The 16456-nt window shown below is 59.3% G+C and overlaps 1 pseudogene; it reads left to right on the top strand.

The window, feature by feature from the left end:
- The first annotated feature begins 12215 nt into the window (after window positions 1-12215).
- On the top strand, window positions 12216-16135 carry LOC111148888 (annotated as a pseudogene).
- The last annotated feature ends 321 nt before the right edge of the window (window positions 16136-16456 follow it).

A 16456-nucleotide genomic window follows, 5' to 3' on the forward strand; every position in this document is an offset into this window, starting at 1 on the left:
GCCCAGCTGGGAGCGGTGATCACAATATCAATATTCTGTAGAACAGCTTGGATTGCGAGCCTTTCATGCCTGTTTAACGCAGCCCTGCTGAAAAGGCTCCTGCCAGGCTCCCCTCGCTTGTGCCCTCGAGGGCCAGGACAGCCCACCACGGAGCCCCACAGATTGGCTAGGATTTTCCTGGCCCCAGACTGAGCTAGTGAGGGGCACCTGAGAGGCGTGTGTCCCTGCGCTGTGCGCTGTGTGCACCATCCTGGGCCTCACCCGAACCTCCTTGCAGTGACCTGGCCGGCGGCTCTCACCCTTTGGGATTGGCTCTCAGCCCATCTCCCCTGCCCCCACCACCTTCAGGGAGGAGAGAGGAAGGACAGACAGGCAGACGGCCACCCTGTACTCTGCGGCTGGCAGACTGTGCCCAGGCCTGGCTCCTGGGGCTGGTCACACCAAGGGCAGGTGTGCAGTGAGCAGTGTGCGGGCCCCGGTACCCCAAGGACCCTTCTGCACTTGCTGGCCTCCCATCCTGCCCAGGACCTGAGCCAGCCCTCGGCTTCCAGCCACAGGTGGGTGCTGCAGACAGGGGCTGGGGCGTCTGCTGGCTGAGTCTAGGGGACCCTCTGTCTGGGGACGTCTGATGGGTGAGTCGGGGAACTTCTGTTCTGGGGAGGCCATACCCTCGTACCTGTTCTCACCCCTGGCCACCTCCTGGCCCAGTGGTCCAGCCTGGAGGCCACAGGCATGAGCTGACCTCAGTGAGCTCACATTCATGAGCTCACTCTTCTCCACACTCTGTCAGACAGGCTCTGCCCTCCTGCCAGCTGCCTTTGTCCAGCTCAGACCACAGCTGACGCTCCTGCGTCCCCTCCTGACCCCCACTCACCTCTACCAACCTAGGGCCTGAGCACCTGGGAGCTGGGTGGTTCAGGGAGGGGGACCCTGGGGGCCCAGAGAGGCTCCCACCTGGCCTTGGAGTTTTAGGAGCTCAGCGCAGCCCTGCCCCTCAGGGATGCCTCCGTTTCTGCTCTGAATTCCCCGTCCCCATGCTGCTAGCTATATGCAGGCTGGCGCCCAGGCCTGTGTCACCTCTGCGGTCCTCCTCCCAGCCTCAGTGTCCCCTCCCCGCCAGCACAGGGGCCTGCCCTGCACTTCTGTGCCCCACTGGATTGGTCTGCGGTCCTGCTGGGTCAGAGGGGCTCTGGGTTGGCAGTCTGGGGCCAAGCGGGAACAGGCGGCCCGCGGCTGGGGCCCTCAGCCTGCTTCCTGGCCTGAGTTGCCTCCTGCCATCCACAGCCTTCAGGTGGGTCCCTCAGGGCCGTCCACCCCATCCCTGCCCCTGCTCCCTGGGAGCTGGCAAGGCCAGTGCTGGGCTGGCGGGCCTCTCCCGCTGTCGCCACGGTGGGGCTCACACTTGGCGGGCCTGTTATCTGCCACCTCTTCACACACGGCTGTGGCCATGACAGTTTAGCGGGGCTTGGAACCAGGTGGTGCTGTATCTCCATCCCGGGAAATGACTCATGGTGAGGACATTGAAAACAAATCGGCCCTCGGCCCCCTCGAGGCCGTGCCCACCCTGCTCCTTAGCACACTCGGGCCTGCTGCCTGCAATTATTTCCTCAGCTCACTGGGGCTTCTGGAGTTTTCTGAGACAGCGCAGCCGCCTTGGGCTCAGGATGGTGCTGAATGGGGATGGGGGTGGGGGGCACCTCGGGCTTTCTGTAGCCTCGGGTTTTCTGTAGCCATAGGCCTCACTGGTGGTCAGTCAGCTGCCTGGTGGGGTCGGGGTGGGTGGAGGGAGTCCCGCCTCTGCCCCCTGCCAGTTGGTGGGGAGTCTGGTGAAGGGAAGTAGAGCACATTGGCTCCATAGGGGCCAGCCCTGGGAGATGGTGGTCCTTTCCTCCACTCCTGCTCTCAGGCTCCTGCCCACAGTTCTGAGCCCTAAGCCTAACATGGAAGTGAGGTTTGGGTGCTCCCCTGAGCTGGGTGGGCAATGCTCTCCTAGGCAGCATCTGAGAGCAGGAAGGTCCTGCAGGGGCTGGCTGGAGGCCTACCTCAAAGGACCCAAAGCTGTCTCTGGGCCCCTTCTCCCCTGCACGGGGCACCAGGCAGGGAGGGGGCAGGGTGGCTGCAGTGTGGGGCACAGCCAGCAGGGGCAGCGCTGGGGTGGCCACCTGAAGCCCTGCCCCACAAGGCCCTCTTTGCTGCTGGGTACCGGCCAGGTGGCCACAGTGCATCTTAATAGCTGAGCGCAATTCCGGAGCAGTGGGAAGAGAAAGGGAGAAGCCTATGAATTATGACAAACGCACTCTGTCTCCACGGCGGCCCGGCCTGGAAAGCCTTTTCTTCTCGTGTTTAAGTTAGCGTGGAAGATGAAATAGTCACAGAGACGCACTGGCCACTCGAACCTGTTATTGCTGCTGCGAGGGCCTATAAATACTTTTCTGATTTATAACCGCTCTCTGCTTTATAAATGGAAAACCAGAGACGCCTCCCAGAGCAGCTTTTGAAGTGCGTCTCCCCATGTCCACTCACGGACGTGAATGCTAACACCGGGAGGCGCCCTCTGCTGCTCTCCCCCACAGTCTGTGGGTCAGTTGGAAATCTGTACATGTTGGCCCAGGAGGATGGGGGCTCTGATGTGGGGCGCTCAGGGCTGAAAGCAAGGGTGGGGAGTTCAGCCTGAGTCTCCGGGAGGCGCTGTGTTTTGGGAAGAGGGCAGGTGCACAAAGGTCCATGGGACGGTCCTAGGCCTCCATGGGCCCCAGAGCGAAGCTAATGTCCAGGCCTCCAGCCCCTGCCCCACCCCAGCTTCCCAATACCGCCGATCCCTGCGGATGGCAGGGTGGTGGTGCCCAGCAGCTCTGCCCTGGCGCTCACCTGGGCCAGGTAGCGTGGAGCTTTCCCTGAAGTTGGGCAGTGACCCCACCCCAGGGCCACGTGTGGGTGAGTAAGAACACTTGGTTCACCTGCGGTGTCCCGGCCAGTGCCTGGTGCAGGGAAAGCTCAGGGAACATCAGCCACTGATGCACATATTACAGTAACCTGGTGTGTTGGGGAAAGTGAGTCTCACGAAGCCTAAGCCACTTGTCCCAAGTCCTGTGGGGACTGTGAGCGGGGCGGGGGGGGGGGGGCTGCCCCAGGATGCCGCATGCGTGGTCTTTCTCTCTCACCAGCCATGGCAGGACCAGCAGCCCTGGTGGGGTCAGGACGTCTCTGCAGCCACCCAGCCCCTCCCCCACAGCGGTTCCTGATGCCATCGAGGCCTTGCAGGAAACCATGTTTGGGGTTAAAGAAAAGGCGTTGGAAAGAAGCACTCGGTGTTGGATTTGCTCTGTGAATTTTTGAATCATCTAGAGAATATGAGCTTCTTGATGAAAGCATGATTCTGTGTTATGAACCAGAAAGGCATGGGCGATGAGACCAGCGAGCTGGGCTGAGGCACCTCCATAATGTTCCCCCTGCTGACACTGCTGCTTCCGGGCAGATGACCCAGTAAACTGGTCGTTCACCCCACGGGCCCCTGGTGCCACGCTCTCAGCCCCCCATGTCTGGAAAGGAGCATGAGGGATGACAGCCCGGAAGCTGGGCATGCCTTGTCCTGGAGATAAGTTTATCCAGTGTGGGATAAGCCTTGGCTATGGAGGGCTGACCCTGCTGCACGCGGTCTGCACCTTGAGGTCCCTCGGCTCCCACAGTGAATCCCCATTCCCTGCTTGCGACGCACCACGCAAAACTCCCTTGGCGTAGCCAGTGCTGGAGATGTTTATTGAAAGGAGGTAAAACTGTGACCTCCCAGCCAAACAGAACACTCACCCAGGAGTGTATAGTTGGCCACAGGTAACTGTTCCGGGGTCTGGGCTCACAGTGGAAAAGCAGCTCCCATCGGAGCCGAGTGTCTCACCAGCAGACCTGGGGCAGCACCCGCGGCTGTGGACAGCCTCTGGGGGCATCCACTCTGCAGGGGTGCGGGGGGCCACGCAGCCCCAGGGAAACCCCCTGCAAGGCAGGGCCCCCCCTGCACCTGCCCCTGGCCCAGGCCCTCACCATCACACCAACTTCCCATGGTCCACACAGAAACTAATCATGTCCTAAGACTGCGGGGCCCGGCCCAGAGGAGAGCTCTGTGCTCTGGAGATAGTCTGTGATGGGCCACGGGGCACCTGAAGCCTCCAGCTTCTGGGCGGTCAGCCATCCGTGTGTCCCTGAGCCCCAGGCGGCTGACTGCTCGGGCCGTCTTCGTACCCCGTCATTTCCCGCGCAGATAAAAGGGTCATAAAAACTGACTTCTCTTTGTTACACCCTGTTCTGCCAGGGTTGCAAACTGCCAGGGGTCATCAGCATGGTGGTGGTTGTGGCCAGGTTCCCTGCTGGCTGGTCAGGCTGGAGAAGGGCCGGGCAGAGTGAGTGGCTGCGTGTGTGACCAGCCTGGTTGCTTTCTAGGGCCCTCTGCTTGTCCAGGGGCAGCACTTTCCATGAAACGTGGGGGAATTTCTTTGACCAAAGCCTGTCTGTCCTAAGACAGGTGTAAGCCAAGGGCCCCTCAGTCCAGCCAGAGGCAGCAAAACACAGCTGGTTTCCAGTGATGGTTCCCAACTGACTTGGGGCTGGTGCTGCCCCAGGGTGGGGGTGGGCAGCTGGAGAAGCTTACCGGGAGGGCGTGTAGGCCATATGCTGACATGGTGGACACCCAGGTCTCCAAGGCTCCCTGAGGGGAACCCAGGGTCTCACCTGGGCTTTGTGGGGAGATGAGGGCCGCAAGCCGTCAGCTGTCTGGGAACATGGGCACCAGACCACCACTGCACTCTGTACTTGAACTCTGACAGCAGCTCTGGGCCAGAACGGCCCAGGGGGCCACCAGCTGCTAGATGCATAAAGGGTGCAGCCCACGTGCACAGGAGACTGGCCTGCAGCCTCGAGAGGGAGCGACCCACAGCACACGGGCAGTGTGGACAGACCTTGGAGCTGGCTGTCTGTGAGAAGCCAGACACAGAGGCTGCTCCCACGCGGCGTCTGGAGCCGCCGCTGCAGTGACAGACGCTAGGAGCGGTGGGCACGGCTGGAGCAGGCGCTGACCGCTGGCGGCAGAGGGAGGGTGGCATGTGCTGGAGCGAGGTGCTGGGTGGTGTGACCTTGCGAAGGGGCTGAGTGCCACTGAAATGCAGTTTCAAATGGTTCATTTTAGTGAATTACACTGGAATTAACAAAATCAATCAGTAAAATAAACAACTTGGACTGGAGACAATGCGAGCAGAATGAGGGGACAAGGAAGGAAGGGGGATGTGCCAGCATCACTGGGAGGTCGCTGGGCAGCATGTGGGCTGCCCCAGGTTTGCAGGGAGGCTGGGCTGGGGACTTGTTCTGACCTCAGGGGCCTCTCAAGGGGAAGGCCCAGGCTGAGGCCATTGGCTGGAGGCCAAGTGGGTCTGGGCTGCCCCATGGAGTCCTGTGTGTCCTCCGGGGGTCAGCACCCCCGGGCATCAGAGTTGGCCAAGCTTTAACTGTGTTTTCTGGAGGAGGGCCAGGAACTGAAAGGAGAGGGGGCATCTGGGAGCAAGACGCCTGGCCCAGCTGTCTTCCCAGGCGCCACTCCCTGCTGACCAGAGTCACACCCATGGGAGACACAGTCGGGGCCTCCGTGGCCCTGGACCCAGGTCTGGCAAGTGGGAACACGGCTGCTCAGAGTCAGGGGAATGGGGCGCCCACACTGCACACCCAGAGACCCCCAGGGCCCTGGCGATCACAGCCTCAGTGTTTGGGAGGGTGCAGATGGACCGCAGGGCCACTGTCTGTTGAGAAACCCACAGGAAGGACCCTGGGTCAATCTGGGTGGTCAGAGCTGGGCTGTGTGGCCCTCCTCCTGGCCTTGGTGGTGGGGACACGGGGTGGCTGGGCTTTCAGGACCCAGGGGGGAACCTCACAACCACTCTGAAGCCCGGGGGGAGCAGGGCACGACTTGCAGGGGCCTGGAAGCAGCATGGCCTTGCTGGCTTCATGGATTCACCCCTGAGCCCATATATGTCCTCGTCCTCTTCACTGCCATTGCAGGGACCATGTGGTTCCTACATTCTGGGTCTCAGGGCTGAGGACAGAGGTCCCAGCCCTTGAGCTGTGAAGAGTGCCTCAGGATGTTGACGGCCAAGAGGAGGAGTGGGGGGCCTGGGACTCAGTGTCCTTGTCTGGAAATGCAGGTTAGTGCACGGTCCCTTCTTGGTGGTGTTCTGCTGGCTCCAGGAGAGGTGAGAGACCGAGCACGGATGCCAGCTGTGCAGGGGAGCAGGACCCCAGCGGCGGGTCAGACACAGGCCTGGGGGTCATGACCCAGGGGGGATGTGTCCGTGCCCGCCCACTGCGCTCTGAGGGGATGCTTGTGAGGTAATGGCCTGCACTGAAGCCTTCCTGGGTACCGTGGCTGCGCGGCCCTCCCTGGGGTCCGCACCAGTGATGGAGCGCTGACGGGAGTAACCCAGGCTGAGCTAATCGAAGCTGAAAAGGCGGAATCAGCGCGCGTCGGATCCTCTTGCCGCCTTCATCAATCCAGCTAACTGGGTTTGAGCGCACGTTGGGCAAGCGTTCGGCCCGGGGAATTACTGTGTAGGACATCTGAGGCCTGGCGAGGGCGGCCAGTGGGCGCGGGGCTGGGCGGCCGGGCCGATCCCCCGGCCTGGGGAGGCCACCGCCCTGCCCGCCCTCCCCGCCCGCAATTCAATTACCTGCTGCATATGCAGGCGGCGGGCGGGGAGACAAAGGCGCCCGCATTTACCCCATCATGAGCTTCATTTGGAGGAGGTTTGAAAACAATTCCCCGTCACATTTGTCCCTGTCAGATCACATTACTCACAAATGAACTTCACAAAGTATCAATTCAGTTTCAATGAGCCGCGTTGTGGGGCTCGGCGGGTTCGGGGCGGCCCCGCGGGGGGGGGGTGCTGCGGACACCGAGGCCGGCAGAGGTAATCAGAGGCAGGCGGCCACGCTAGCGCTTTTCCATTTCACCCCTTTTGTGCACATCTGTTCCTGGATAATCCCATTTTCTACACTTCCAAATCACTGAAGACGGCTGCAGAGGGTGGGGCCGCGGGAGGGGGGCCACGTCTGTCCGTTGGAGCCAGACCCAGGCGGGGGTATGGTGGGCAAGAGAACTGGCCCTGGGGCCCTGCCCTCCAAGTAGAGACCCAGTGCTGCCTTGCAGGGGCTGGCTGGGCCTGGGACCCTGCACCAGGGGTGGGGGAGTCTGCAGCCTTGGGGACGTCCTCCCCCTCCCCGCCTGGGGCCCTCCCCACAGCTCAGAGGGGCAGGACCCTGACCCCCATTGGGGAGCTTCCCCATGGCCCAGACAGCCCAACCCTCCATACCCTTCTCCACCCCTCAGGGCTCCCCTTCCCTCCCATGAAGGTGGGTCCCCTTCTTGGTTGAGGCTGAGGGGCTCTCTGAGACAGAGCCCAGTGGGTGGGCCTCAGGCCCTGGCCTCCAATGGCAAACATGTCATGGGCACCCCCAGCATGGACCTGCTCCAGACGGGACATGGCGGGGACACACTTCCCTGTGTGCAGGTCTCTCCCCTCTGCCGGACGCGAGACTTTCACCAGTCACCGGACCCGACTGCACAACACCAGGCCCATCTCCTGCCCCTTTACAGCCTCTGAGGAGGTGGGTGGCCTCTCCCCACCAGCCCAAGCACGCAGGGTGGTAGGAGGGGCCCTGCTCATGCTGGCCTTGGCTTGGGGCGTCCGCATGTCAGGTCAGACCCTGCCGTTCCACCACCCCACAAGCGGAGGCTACCCACTATTCCTGTGTGTCCGACCAGCCAGCCACTCCCCATGCATCCAGGCCTGGGGAGTGAAGTCAGCTCCTTCCTGGTCTGGGCCTCATGAGGACTGCTGACGCCACATGAGTCTGGGGGGGCTGTGGAAGCCGGAATCGAACACCCGGGCAGGAGGTAGGACGAAGCCAAGAGCCGTGGGGGATAGGGGGCGGTGGGGGCCGGGCCCCCAACCCCTGCCAGCTGCCTCTGCCTCTGGCCTGGCCTTTGGGACAGGACGTGCACTATGGGGCTGCCCTGGGGCTGGTGGCTGGAGGCCGCACCCTTAGACCCAGAGACCCAGGGAAGGAAGGAGCGGCCCCGGTCCGCCCTGGTGTAGCCGTCCGTGGGTTCGAGGTGTGCGGTTCTACGGCCCAGGTCCGCCCCGGCTGCTGGGGTGCATTTGTGGCTGCTGGGCAGCCGTGGGCCTACCTGTGGGGCATGTATGTGGGGTGTGCACAGGCGGGTAGATAAGCCCAAGCCAGTGTGTGCATAGGCACACACATGTGCACCTGCCCTGGGTCTGAGGTCTTGAGCAGCTGGGGGCACGAACACCCCTGTGGGGCGAGGGCTACCACGTTTGGCTCTCTCTGCGTCCGACACTCTCTGCTGGGCTAGGGCTGCCTTCCTGCTCTGGGAACCTCCGGCGCCCCACGACCCTGCCAGCACGGATGCAGTCAGGCTGCCCGTGGATGCGGGCCTCTGCGGGCATGGGGATCGCCCAGACCTGCGCCGTCCTGTCACCCCAGGATAAGGCCGGGCCTCTGAAGTAGAAGAAAATCGCCATTTCACAGCATCAGTTTGCATTTTCAAATGAATTAACTTAGTTGTTTTAGAGCAGTTTAGGGTGAGAACACCGAGGGGGGCTCAGAGAGAGAAGTCCCACGTGCCCCCAGTCCCTCACGAGCCACGTCTGCACTGGAGTGGGACATCCCTTACGGTGGACCAGCCTCCATGGACATGCCACCATCAACCAGAGTCCACAGATGACATCGGGGTCCCCCGGGGGGGCACGTTCTGTGGGTCTGGAGGAAGGCGTCAGGATGGGCGCCCACCACTGCAGTATCACCCAGAGTTGCTTCCTGGCCCCCACATGCCCCGTGCTCCCCTGTTCGCCCTCCTCTCCCCAGCCCCCGACAACCGCAGGTCTTATCACTGTCCCCATCGTTCTGCCTTTCCCGGGATGTCCCACAGCTGGTATTCTGCTGTATCTTTCCTTAGTGATGTGCATTTAAGGCTCCTCCGTGTCTTTTCACAGCTCAGGCGCTCGTTTCTCATGAGCATGAGTCATAGGTCTGCGTGGAGCATAGCTAATTCACCCACTCACACATGGAAGGATGTCTTGGTTCTCAGGTTTTAGAGATTGTGAATAAAGCTGCTGTAAACAATGGCGTGCAGGTTTTTGTGTGGACGTAAGGTTTCAGCTAATTTGGGGGAACCCCACGGAGCAGGACTGCTGGGCCACATGGTGAGAATCGGCTTGGTTCTGTAAGAAAGAGATCCGTTTCCCAGTGTCCCTGTCCACTGATGAACCCAGGCCTTGGACACGGGAGAAAGCCAGCATCTCATGGCATATACAGCAAAGCTGGAGCTATCACTTAGCTGCTGTGCTATGAGCTCCCAGAAGAGCCTGGGACCTGAACCCCCCACCCCTCCCTCACTGCCCCCACCACCAGCTGGTTCGCCAGAGGGGGCCTGGCCTGCCTGCCCTGAGTGGACGTGGGGGTGCTTTGTCCTGGCCAGGGTGCATTGAGCCTGCGGGCCCAGTAGTGGACATCCCTTACCCTGAGGGTCCCATCGGGCATGGGAAGCATGAGGAAGACGGGTGCCAGGGTCAAAGTCTCCACTGGTCCTCGTGGAAATGGCCTGGGCAGGACCCCACTGCTCTCTGTGAGGCTGCAAGGGAGCAGCCTGGCTGCAGAGGCCACCAGGGCTGGCTGGCACGGGTCCCCAAGTCCGAAGACAGGCGTTGCAGGGTGACCATCGGGGCATCGGGGCCTCAGCCGCAAGGGGCCTCCGTGGCCCCCAGGGCAGGTGTGACCAGGCAGGGCATGGAGAGACCTCAGCCTGGGAGGCAGCCCCCCAGCCATCTGTGTCAGACTGTAACTGGTACTCGGCTCTCTTGAGCTATTGATCCCAGGGCCGGAACATGCTGTAAAATGAGGCGATCGTGATAGATTTAAAGTTAGGGCAGGTGAAGCCACAGGAGCACAGAGCAAGGGCCTGGCAGGTTCGCTCACTGTAGTAAACTTGCCCGACCAGAGCGTGGCAGGCTCCACCAGCCCCAGGACCTCGGGCTGCCCGAGCACCGCACTTGTCCTCTTGCCCCACAAGCGGAAGGATGGGTCTTCAAACCAGAGCAGCTCACCGCAAGGCCAGCCCTGTGGGCAGCCTCCAGCTCCATGCACATACGCACATAGGTACACACTTGCGCACGCCTGCCAAGAGTGCACACGAACATGTCACCGAGCCCATGTGAACCTGCGTGCCCCCACACGCGCACACATACTTCCTGGGACCATGCAGGAGGGGCAGTTTTCCTGTCCTTCCTCAGTGGGAACCCCATGCTCAGGCAGGTTCCCACGGGAGCACCTCACAGGCTCAGGCCTCTGTCCCTGAGGCCAGCCCAGATCCCCGTGGCCAATGCTCCCTGTGGAGGTGCTGGGAGGCCTTTGGACAACACAGGTCCTCAGCACCATGACAGGTGCTCACTGTTAAATGCCGTCCTCTGCACTCGGCCTCATGCCTGGCCTGGGGCTCCATGCAGGGGTCTCGGTATCCCTCTGCAGTGGGGCAGAATCCCCACCCGGGGGCAGTGATGGGACAGTTCCAGGGACATGATGTGAGAGGCCCAGCCATCAGCAGTTGGCAGGGGGGGCGGCAGGGGCAGGAAGAGCTAGGAAAGCCTGGGTCTGGGGGTCTTCCTCGAGGAGGTGGTCCAGGGCTGACTACAGCGGGGGCTGTGAAGGCCTATCCACCTGCACGACTCTGTGCCCCCAGCTGGGCAGTTGTGAGACCTGAAACCTCCACCTCTGCGGTGAGCAGGGGCCCAGTGGCCCCCCCCATCCCTGCCCACCGAGTGCGGGGCACATTCTGCCGAGTCTGGAGAGTCAGTCCCTTGAGGCTTGCTCTACTGGTCCCCACAGGTCTGTGGGGGCTCGCAACTCTAGGCCAAGAAGCATCTAGAACCCAGGAACTGTCCAGGCACCAGCCAGGTGTATGGCTCTCCCAGCCTGGGCGTCAGCCGGACACTGGGACCGTGGAGATGTATCGAATTCAGCTTAGCAACCCAGGCATGAATGCCCGTCCTTTAAAGAGAAACTTATCTGTAATTAAAATCATGCACAAGTTTTAGAAAGAGTCTGTTTACAACTGGGAAGAAAGCTGATTGTGGGAATGAATAGGCCTCCATTGGGGCCGGTAGCGTTTAATTCAGAAATAAATCCCCCACAGGAGGTGCCTCGCTGGGGCTCCTTCCCCGGTGCCTTGGGGGCCGGTGCCGGCATGAGCGTGGCCTTGGTTGGCGCTGCTTATCCAGCGGCGATTGCAGGCACGAGGGCTGGGCCGCCGGCTCCCGGGTGGCTGGAGAGCTCGCCGCTCACCCCGCTCCTGCACCGCGAGCAATAAATTAGCCCAGTTAAAATCAGCAGGACATGCGCCTTCCAAGTTTATGCTTCCCTGTGAGCAGACGGTGGCTTTAGCCTGTGCGCAGCAGGGCGGCATCAATCATCAGCCTCGGAGTTGAGGGGACAGTCACACCGGTCCTGGCGGAAGAGCCGCCGCCGCACGTGGTGGCCATCAGAAGGTGATTGATGCTGGCCGGGACGGGCCGCCGCCGCTGGGGTGATTTAGGGGTATGGCGGAGGCTGACGCTGTTAATTGGGAGAGTGGCGGATGGTTAATTTGGGGCACCTGCACGCCTGCCTGGGCCACCGTGTTTGCATGACCCTCCCCGCTGTTCTTGTGCCCGTGGACAACATGGGACAGAATCGATTGTTTTGCTGGGTATTGACCGCAATTCAGAGCAGGAATATGAGCTGGAAGATGGGGGCTTCCGGGCGAGAACACTTGCTGGGTCTTGTTGGCGCCTCTAGCCTTCTTCCACCTGCTGCCCCCCACCCCAGAGGCAGAGCCCCTCCACCAAGACCCCTGGACGTGGAACGAGCCCGCCCAAACATTCCTGACCGGCCTGCCAGCCGTGCCCACAGACCCCCGCCACCTGCCTGTTCTATGGCCGACTACAGGGTCACTGCCCCATGGAGTGGGGGGCCAGAACCCTGCTCCCTGGCTCCTACTCTAGGTCCCTGCCCTGGGGGCATGTGGGGACTTTCTTGAGAACAGCTCCATGCAGGAGAACCTGCTCGCTGCAGTGGGATCACATGGGCTTGTTCACATGACTGGGGGACAGTGGGTCCTCAGAGCCCATATGGGGGCATATGGGTGGGGAAAGCCATGCAGGCACAGGGTGGGTCCCCCCGGGAGGCAGCGGGGCCTGGCCAAGAGCTGCATCTGGGACCAAGGCAGAGCTGCGGGCGGAGTGAAGGGCAGCAGGGGAGGGCCGCACCCCCACAGGTGGGTTCTGCCTGCATTTGCTGGCAGGCTGGACCGGGACTATGGGATCCCGTAGGTAGAGAAGGTGATGTGAGTGGAACTGCCCCAGGGAGAGGAGGGCCTCTGTCAGTAAGTGCATACCAGGCCTAGCTTGTACCCCACTAGCTAGGGGCAGCCCCCTGTCTGCCTGGCCCGGCCTCAGACCTCAGTTCCTGCTCCTCCAGCCGCTGGCTTTCTCCTCTGACTCCTGCTAACCCCCAAAGTCCCACAGTCCCCTTTCCCCACCAGGAGGGACCTCCTGCTGCTGCTGGTGTCCAGGGGCCGGTCCCCTGCTCCGTTCCAGGGAGCAGTGTGAAGTGGCAAGACCATGGGGGGAAGGGTGCAGGTGCCCCAGCTGGCCCCCAGCCCTGCTCCAACCTCCAACACCCCGGCCACATCCGAGACTCTCCCACCTTGTTCCCACCATCTGACTTGCTGGGGTTCGAGCTCCCTGAGGAGGGGCTTCCTGTGACCCAGAGCTTGGCCCGGGGAGGTGAGGTCTGGGCTACTGCAGACACGGCCTGCAGGAGCCCAGGGCCGTGCTCTCCTCGGTCCCCACTCTGCTAGGTAGGCCCCCAGAGGACAGTATGACATGGACCCTGACACAGAGGCAGCCTCGTGACCCCTGTGTCCACTTCTCACTTCTCCCTGGGAAACCGGACTTTGGCCCTGGCCGCACCCTTTGTGGGAGCGGCCTATGCCCGCCTCCTGGCCGCAGGTGGCTCTGGGCCTCCTGACTTGCTCCCGGGAGTTACCCCCACAGACAGTGGCTGCATCTGTTGATTTTAATGCCACAAAAGTAATTTTCAATGAATAAGAAGAAAATGTGGGGGATGATCTCCGTGGCCCGGAGGGAGTAAATGATTTCTTTCATTGCTTATTTTTTTTTTTTTAAGATTTATTCTTTCAGTTTTAGAAAATCATGGAAAGAGCTTGCAAGCAGAGGGCAGGGCGGAGGGCAAGGGAGAAGTAGACTTGACACTGAGCGAGACTCGATCCCATGACCCATGAGGTCATGACCTGAGCCGAAACCAAGAGCTGGACGCTTCACCGATCAAGCCCCCTGGGGGCCCCCAGTGTCCTAAGTAAGACCCCAGAAGCAGTAACCACTGAGGAGAGCACGGAGGAACACAGCCATGGCAAGACACGAGCTCTTCATCGAGACTGGCCGGGAGAGCAGATTCCCCATTCCACGAAGACATGTGGCCCAACACAGAAAGGGCAAGGGCAGGAGCCGATGTTCCCGAGGCAGGAAAAGTATGGTCAGTGGGCAGCAATGTCCAGGTCAGGGACGTGGAGTGTCCTGGGCTTGTGGCAGTGGTGACACGGAGCACAGCCGTGGGACTTGTGTGCCTGAGGACCAGAACCCTCCAAACCAGGGCTCCCTTGGAAAACAAAACAGCTCTCCCTCTCTGTGTTTCCCGTTTGTGGCTTCTCTGGCCCTTGGGCAGGGCTTAGCGTCCATGCTCTGGTGGCCGTGGTGCCTGTCCTGGGGGTCGTATGCAGAACCTAGGAGCTGTCTGCGTGTGTGCAAAGTCACACACTCACGAAGCACATTAGAAGGCACGGGACAAAATCTGAAGGTCTGCAGGTCAGACACTGTTTTATGGGGCTGATGTCCTGACTTTGATGATTGTATTGTGGTTATGTTAGAGACGGTCCTTGTCTCCAGTAAGTACCACGGAAGGGTTCAGAGGGAGAATATGTCTGGAAGTAACTCAGACAACTCAGAGCAGCAGAAATACATACGTGCAGGAGAGAGGACAAAGATTTTTCACCCCGATGAAACTAATGATAATAAAAATACTTAAACCTAGTCAGGTTTGTAATGATACTTTCTGTAGGTACTGGGTACTCGGTAAGCAGGTGTCTATATGGAAAAAGCTAAAATTGACCCCATGGGGGCGCCTGGTGGCCTCGGTCCGTTGGGTGTCTGCCTTTGGCTCAGGTGGTGAGCTTGGGATCCCGGGATTGAGTCCCACATGGGGCTCCTTGCTCAGCAGGGGATCTGCTTCTCCCTCCCCCTCTGTACCTCCCCACCACTCCTGCTCTCTCTCTCTCTCCCTCTTGGTCTCAAATAAATAAAATCTTTAAAAATAAATAAATAAAATTGACCCCATGCAAAAAAATCTTCATGGTCTCAGGATAAGAAAATATCTCTTAAATGGTACAACATTAGGTACTAAGTGTAAACAATTCTAAGAACTTCAAAGCTTTTATCCATCAAAACACCACTCAGACTGCAGGAGGTGTTCGTACACATGTCGTCATCCAATGGCTATGCGACCATAACACATAAAGAAATTCTTACAAGAAAGCGTGAACAGGCACCTCACAAAAGTGGACACTAATATAATGGCCAATAAACACACACAAGTGCTCTGTGCATCGTTTGTGAGCGGGACGGGCCCATTAAAGCCTCGTGATGTCATGTGACACACCCATGGGGCAGCCGCACAGAGAAAGGGAACACCGGGGCAGCAAAGATTGGAGCAGAGACCAGTGGTCAACTTCTAAGGAGCCCCTCCAGAGGGGAAGGAGCCCTGTTTGGCAGCGCCGGCCAGTTTCAATGGTGTAAATAATCCCCACGTGGCCGACGGCAAGGTGCTGCTTCACGTCACTACTGGCAGAGCTGAGAACCATGTGTGCACGGAGCTCTTGTGAGTCACTGTGAGCCAGCCCTGGTCACTGCTTGGGGGAGGCCAGGCCTCCCACACGTGGCTGGGGGCTGCGTGAACTGGTAGAGCTGTGCTGGAAGAGGATTTGGCAATACCTACAAAAGTTAAACATATCGCACGCCTCGAAATGCCGCCACCCCCAAGCAGAGACCCACACATGTTCACCAACAGACATGCACAAGCATGTTTAGCAGTGCTACCTGGAGCAGCACTGAACTAGAAATTACCCAGATGGCCGCTGACGGTAGGACGTTATATTTGCACACAAGGAAATAGTCTACAAATGAGACAAGTAGCCTACCGCTGCACACAGCGCCAGGAATGAGCTTCCTGAACACAGTGTCAATCAAGGCAGCCAGACAAAAGGTACTCACTGCATGATTCCTCTATGTGAAGTTCCAAGCAGACAGAATGAATTCGTGGAGTTAGAAATCAGGACTATGGGCCTTTCCTTCCAGTGGCAGCCATCAGCTCAAAGGTATTCAAACAGGTACATCCAGGAGCTACGGAGGAAGAAGCAGTCCAGTGTAATGTGCTTTGTTCTCAGGGTGCACGCTGGCAGGACCACCAGCTCTCTGGGCTCCACAGGACCTCTGCCCAACCTGACCCAATAAAGTACACAGACGAGGGTACAAGGCCAAGCAAGGTTATGTCGTCTGTCAGATTCTTGTGTGTCACGGTAGTTGCAAACACCCAGTTCCTAAGGGTGTGACCTAGAGCAAGCCTGTCCATCATGGTGCTAACAGCTCAAGTTTGCCCAAAGCCTACAGTCTGTCACAGAGAAGCAAGCTGGACACCACAGTGGGGCTCTGAGAGTCTTGAATTCTTACTGGGTCGGCAAAGATTCCATGTACAAATGCACCAAGGTTATCCTCATCGATCCATTCCATAAAGCTATCAGAAGAAATTCTGACACCCAGGGGATCACCAGACCATTCCACAAACATAGGGAGATGTGAGGACTGACATCTGCAGGCCCTGAGAACATGGCCTTGGGAACAGTCCCAAGTTCCACCACATTACTGGTGGTTCTCACAGTATGGCATAGAGAAGATACAATACTCTCCAGCTAATATAAGTAAGTGCTGATATAAGTAATGTTCATCAATAGTTTAGGACAGTCAAAAAAAAAAAAAAAGAAAGAAAGAAAGAAAGAAAGAAAGAAAGAAATGAGGACAGTGGTTTTCTCTGGGGAAAACAGAAGTGCTGGAAGGTGGCACCAGCTGGGCTGATGATACTCTTATTTCTTGACCTGGAGCTGGACACACGAATTTCATTTTGTGACAGGTGGTACACTCATGTTCTATACATTTTTCTGCAAGTGTGCTATGGTTAGATTTTAAAGAATGTGAAAAATCATGAAAATTTTTATACACTAAAAAAGAAGAATCCAGGGTGC

Source organism: Enhydra lutris, unplaced genomic scaffold, assembly GCF_002288905.1.
Source record: "Enhydra lutris kenyoni isolate GAN:26980312 unplaced genomic scaffold, ASM228890v2 scaffoldscaffold21, whole genome shotgun sequence".
Taxonomy (NCBI): Eukaryota; Metazoa; Chordata; class Mammalia; order Carnivora; family Mustelidae; genus Enhydra; species Enhydra lutris.